Source organism: Triticum urartu, chromosome 4, assembly GCF_003073215.2.
Source record: "Triticum urartu cultivar G1812 chromosome 4, Tu2.1, whole genome shotgun sequence".
NCBI classification, from domain to species: domain Eukaryota; kingdom Viridiplantae; phylum Streptophyta; class Magnoliopsida; order Poales; family Poaceae; genus Triticum; species Triticum urartu.
In genome coordinates, this window is record NC_053025.1 from 256,455,023 (window position 1) to 256,461,840 (window position 6,818).

Sequence of the window (6,818 nt, forward strand, 5' to 3'; positions counted from 1 at the left end):
GCTTGCAATTGTATTTTCTGGTCCCTTTTGGCTCAAGGTCACTAAGGGAATTTTGTTAAATGCTTTGAGTAGCTTCATGTCATGCCTTGCTTTGCCATGTTAAGTTCCTGTAGCATGTAGTTTTTATGCTCCAAACTGTGCTACCTGATATTAAATTCCAGACTTGTGTTAATTTCACTAAGTCTGAAACCTGTTATCATTTGCATTTTTGCCATGCTTGTTTGAACCTGTTAATGGATGAATTGGCCGTAGCTCAGTGTTCATCTTTTGTCAAGCGTCATGAGTGGATCCCTGCCATGTATTTTGTTGTCATTTTTGAGTGCTATAGCATATTTATCTTGATGCATTTAGATGGCTACTTGCTGATTATCGCAGACCGGTGCCATATTTGTTTTGCTTGCCATTTTCAAACCGTGCATCCGATTCCGGTGATCTTTATATCGATTTCAACCGAAATCACCTCACCTTTCCAGTGGCACTCTTGGATTTCCATGTTGAGGCCATGTTCAATCATTCCTTGTCAAATCTTGCATATGCATCCCATATCGCATCCCGTATAGCATACCATGTTTGGATCATGTTGTTCGAGCATTGCACGTGGTTGATTGTGTTCCTTTTGCTTGTTTGTCTTGTTTGGGTAGAGCCGGGAGATGAGTTCGCTAATGAGGAGCCCATTGAGTTTGCTTACGAGGATCAAGTCAACTATGACAATTTTGCAGGCAAGATGTTCATACCCTCGAAATCACTTCTATCTTTGCTTGCTAGATGCTCGCTCTTTGCTATGCCTATGCTACGATGCCTACCACTTGCTTATCATGCCTCCCAAATTGCCATGTCAAACCTCTAACCCACCTTGTCCTAGCAAACCGTTGTTTGGCTATGTTACCGCTTTGCTCAGCCCCTCTTATAGCATTGCTAGTTGCAGGTGAAGTTTGGAGATCGTTCCTTGTTGGAACATTGTTTATTATTGGGATATCACTATATTATCTTGTTATCTTAATGCATCTATATACTTGGTAAAGGGTGGAAGGCTCGGCCTTATGCCTAGTGTTTTGTTCCACTCTTGCCTCCCTAGTTTCCGTCATATCGGTGTTATGTTCCCGGATTTTGCGTTCCTTACGCAGTTGGGTTATAATCGGAACCCCTTGACAGTCCGCCTTAAATAAAACTCCTCCAGCAAGGCCCGACCTTGGTTTTACCATTCGCCACCTAGCCTTTTTCCCGTGTGTTTCGCAGACTCAAGGGTCGTCTTTATTTTAAACCCCCAGGCCAGTGCTTCTCTAAGTGTTGGTCCAACCCAGAGCACCGTGTGGGGCTGTTCCTTGGCAACTTGGTTTACGTTGGCTCCTGTACGCTTAGCTTATCCGGTGTGCCCTGAGAACGAGATATGTGAAGCTCCTATCGGGATTTGTCGGCACAGCGGGTGGTCTTGCTGGACTTGTTTTACCATTGTCAAGGATGTCTTGTAAAAACCAGGATACCGAGTCTGATCGGAATGTCTCGGGAGAAGGAATATCCTTCGTTGATCGTGAGAGCTTGTGATGGGCTAAGTTGGGAGTCCCCTGCAGGGATTTGAACTTTCGAAAGCTGTGCCCGCGGTTATGGGCAGATGGGAATTTGTTAATGTCCAGTTATAGATAACATGAAACTTAACTTAATTAAAATGAATCAACTGCCTGTGTAACCGTGATGGTCTCTTCTCGGCGGAGTCTGGGAAGTGAACACGGTGTTGGAGTAATGCTTGACGTAGGTTGTTATAGGATCACTTCTTGATCATAGTTCTTCGTTCGTGCTTTGCTTTCTCTTCTCGCTCTCTTTTGCGAACAGGATAGCCACGATATATGCTAGTCGCTTGCTGTAGCTCCACATATTACCTTGCCTTACCTATAAGCTTAAATAATCTTGATCGCGAGGGTGCGAGATTGCTGAGTCTCCGTGACTCACAGGTTACTTCCAAACCAGATGCAGGGACCGATGATACCGTTCCAGACGATGCGCTTGAGCCCAAGTGGGAGTTCGACGAAGACTCTCGCCGTTACTATGTGTCTTTCCTAGATGATCAGTAGAGGTGCCCAGTTGGGGCGATCGGGACCGTGTCGCATGTTGGGGTTGATCTTTTATTTTGGTACCGTAGTCGGACCCTGAGTGTATTGGATGATTGTAATGTTATTCATATATTTGTGTGACGTGGCGAGTGTAAGCCAACTATGTACCTTTTCCCCTATTATCTATTTACATGGGTTGTTGTGAAGATTACCTTACTTGCGACATTGCTTTCAATGCGGTTATGCCTCTAATTCGTGCTTCGACACGTAGGAGATATAGCCGCATCGAGGGCGTTACAAGTTGGTAATCAGAGCCTTCCCCGACCTTAGGAGCCCCCCTGCTTGATCGAATAGCTGGCGTTGTTGAGTCTAGAAAAATGTTTTGAGTCATTTAGGATTATATATATCGGAGAGTTAGGACTTCTTTTTACTCCCAGTCCCTTCATCGCTCTGGTAAGGCATCCTGACGTAGAGTTTTGACTCTTCTCTTCTCAAATTTCACTAAAAAATAAAAAAAATTAGGATCACGCGGGTATCTTGGAATCGCTCCGATCGATTTGTGACGTAAACATTGTTCTTGGTGCCTCCTGTCATTTAGGGGTTGTGGCAGTGTCCCGGGGAGTTGAGCTCCGAGGTGTTGTCGTCACAATTTTATCGTTGCGGTTCTGGAATACCTGAGTTTAGTTTTGCCGACTTCGAAAATCTCTTTTATGAAGTTTTTGGTGAGATAACCTCGACGCCACCCAGTACTGGGGCAGGAGTTCGGGAGTATTGCCATAACTTGTATAACGGATGCTTTTCGAAGGTTGAGGTAGACGATTTCCGAAGTTTTTCTCAGTTATGTGTTGAAGGATGGATACAGCTGGATGTAGGATTTGCTAGATTTGGGTGAGATATTATGCTTCCCCTGTATCCCCAACACCTGATTGCATAACCGAAAAGGTTTGGGATTTTCATAGGTGGGAACTCTTGTAGCTCTAGTTCTTCTTCCGTGGCTATTTGGTTTGGGATTGGGTAATCCTCACCGAGTATTCGTTCTTGTTCCGTACCTTGTTGGTTTTATTCTTCTACCTCAATTCTAAGTGGCTTCTCAATTTTGGATATGTGACCATTTCAATTGGAATGCATTCGTTCATTTTGTTCGGATGTGAAGACTATATGTTGCAATTTCAACCCGTTTGATTCAGCTTCAATATTTTTCTGTCAATGTGCTAATGGATGTCAACCTCTTCAGGATGGCTCCTCCAACGCGCACGACTCCGAATCCTTATCCGCCACCACCACCTCCACCTCCGGAGGCATGGCAAGATGTGATGGTCGCTACCAATGCAAACACGCAGCTGATCATGCAACTTCTCCAAGAGCGCAACCAAGGGAACCAGGGCCAAGGCAACAATCAGAATCACTTTGCTACACTCCACCAGTTCCTTGCTAACCAGCCAAAGACCTTCAGCAATTGTGTTGAGGCAACAGACGCTGATGATTGGCTCGTGGACATATGCAAGCATTTCGAGTGCAGTAACATCAGGCCTGAGAACTTTGTTAAGTTTGCTTCCTTCCAACTCAAAGACCAAGCTGCAGAATGGTTTTAGCAGTAGAAAGATTCTAGAGGAGGCCGTGTGATTACCTGGGATGAATTCCGTCAAGACTTCAAAGCTTATCATATTCCTCAGAGCATGATTGAAAGCAAGCGTGAGGAATTCCGCAACCTGAAGCAAGGCTCTATGTCTGTCTACGAGTACAACAAGATGTTTCAGAAGCTCGCCCGTTTTGCTAAGCAAGACGTCCCTGATGAGAAGAGCATGATATAACAGTTCAGGGGTGGTCTCAGAGAAGAAATCCAGCGAGCTCTCGTTCTCTTTGAGCCCAAGAGGTATGATGAGTTTTACAACATGGCAATAAAGCAAGAGACTGCTCAGCTGAAGTGCGATGCTCCCAAGAAGCGAGTCGGAGATGCTACTCCTTCTTCCTCAACTCAAGTGGCTAAGCAGCAGAAGTATTGGCTTCCTCCTCCTCTGTTTCGTCAGCCTTTTCAGCAGAAGAGCAAAGGTGGCAGTGGATCCTCCCACCCACCCAACCCTGGCTTTCAGAACAAGACTTCGTCTCAAGCTCCAAGATCAAGTGCTCCGTATCACCGTCCGCTTTCAGAGGTCACGTGCAACAAGTGCCAACAGAAGGGTCACTATGCCAACAAATGCTTCAATCAGAGGCGTCTCCCTCCTCCTCCTCCTGTGAGATCGGCAAGTACAGCTATGGTCAGGCATAACCCCAAGCACGCCAAGGTCAACTTGATGAATGCAGCTCAGGCAGAGGACTCGTCAGATGTCATTATGGGTAACTTTCCAGTTAACTCTGTTCCTGCTAAAGTTCTTTTTGACACCGGTGCATCGCATTGTTTCATGTCAAGATCATTTGTTTCCAAGCATGACTTCATTTTGCAAATGTTGGGTAAACCTATGGGAGTGGTTTCTCCGGCTAAGTCTATGAGGGCTACTTCAATAGTCCCGGATGTTTCTATCATGATGAGCGATTTCAAGTTTCTGGCTTCTCCAATAGTCCTTGGTAACTCGGATATTGATCTTATTCTTGGTATGGATTGGCTTTCTAAGCACAAGGCTCAGCTTGATTGTGCTGCCAAGAAGATTCAATTGACTCATTCATCTGAGGATGTAATTGTCTTTGCCGCTAATGACGATACCATCCGTCTGTTTTTTCTCAATGAGAAGGATGAACTGGATGCTATCTCTCAAATTCCAGTCGTTTGTGAATATCAAGATGTCTTTCTAGAAGAGCTTCCAGGAATGCCTCCGCACCGGCCAGTTGAATTCGTCATCGATCTTGAGCCTGGCACGGAACCTGTTTGCAAACATCCTTACAAGCTTGGACCTGAAGAGTTGAAGGAGCTGAAGAAGCAACTCGATATTCAAGAGCGAATGGGTCTCATCCGACCTAGTTCTTCTCCGTGGGGTTGTGGAGTCCTTTTTGTGAGGAAGAAGGATGGAACGGACCGACTTTGTGTTGACTACCGTCCATTGAACAAGAAGACTATAAAGAACAAGTACCCACTTCCCAACATCAACGAGCTGTTCGAACAACTCAAAGGTGCTCAAGTATTCTCCAAGCTTGATCTCCGTATGGGCTATCACCAGATTCGAATCCGTGAGCAAGATATTCCCAAGACGGCTTTCAGAACAAGCTATGGTTCATATGAATACACTATCATGTCTTTTGGCCTCGTCAACGCTCCTCTAATTTTCTCTCGCATGATGAACTTCATCTTCAACGCCTACACAAATGACTTCGTCTTGGTCTACCTCGATGACATTCTGGTCTTTTCGAAGAACAAGGAAAATCATGCCAAGCACTTGCGTTTGGTGCTCGATAAGCTCAGAGAACATCAGTTCTACGCCAAGTTCTCAAAGTGCGAGTTTTGGCTCGATGAGGTTCTCTATCTTGGGCATATCATCTCTGCCAAGGGAATTGCGGTGAATCCCGAGAAGGTGTCTACAATTGTGAATTGGGAACCACCTCAGAACGTGAAGCAACTCCGTAGCTTCCTTGGTCTCGCAAGCTCTTGTCGAAGGTTCGTTGAGAACTTCTCAAAGATCGCGAAGCCTCTTTCAAACCTTCTCCAGAAGCACGTCAAGTACGTTTGGTCTCCTGAATGTGACATCGCTTTCAACAAACTGAAAGAGAAATTAGTCACTGCTCCAGTTCTGACTCCTCCTGTTGAATCCAAACCGTTCGAGGTCTTCTGCGATGCCTCTCTTCAAGGTCTTGGTGTAGTGTTGATGCAATAGAAGAAAGTTGTGGCTTATACCTCTCGCCAGTTGAAGCCCAACGAGAAGAACTACCCCACTCATGACCTCGAGTTGGTGGTAGATGTGCATGCTCTTTTGACTTGGAGACATCTCTTATTGGGAAGAAAAGTGGACATCTTCACTGACCACAAGAGTCTCAAGTACATCTTCACTCAGCCTAATCTCAACCTCGGGCAGACTCATTGGGTCGAAATGATTCAAGAGTATAATCCGAGTATCGAATATACTCCAGGCAAGGCCAATGTGATTGCTGATGCATTGAGCAGGAAGGCTTACTGCAACAGTCTGATTCTCAAGCCCTACCAACCCGAGCTTTGTGAAGCTTTCCGCAAACTCAATCTGCAAGTTGTTCCTCAAGGTTTCCTTGCCAACCTTCAAGTCTCTCCTACTTTGGAAGATCAGATTCGTGAGGCTCAACTTCTTGATGCTATGGTGAAGAAGGTGAAGATTGGGATTGCCAAGAGTCAACCCAAGTACAAGTTCTATCACCTTGATGACAAGGATACTCTCTTCTTCGAGGATCACATTGTTGTGCCTAAAGGTGACCTTCGTAAAGTCATTATGAATGAGGCTCACAATTCACTCCTCTCTATCCACCCTGGGAGTACGAAGATGTACCAGGACATCAAGCAGGCTTATTTGTGGACTCGAATGAAGCGTGAGATTGCTCAGTTCGTGAATGAATGTGATGTCTGCAGAAGAGTGAAGGCAGAACACCAACGACCAGCTAGTCTCCTCCAACCTCTTGCCATTCCAGAATGGAAGTTTGACCATATTGAGATAGACTTCGTGACTGGGTTTCCAAAGTCCAAGCGTGGCAATGATGCTATATTCGTTGTCATCGACAAACTCACTAAAGTGGCTCATTTCCTGCCTATCAAAGAGTCTATCACTGCAACTCAATTGGCGGAGCTTTATACCTCTCGGATTGTCTCTCTGCACGGCATTCCAC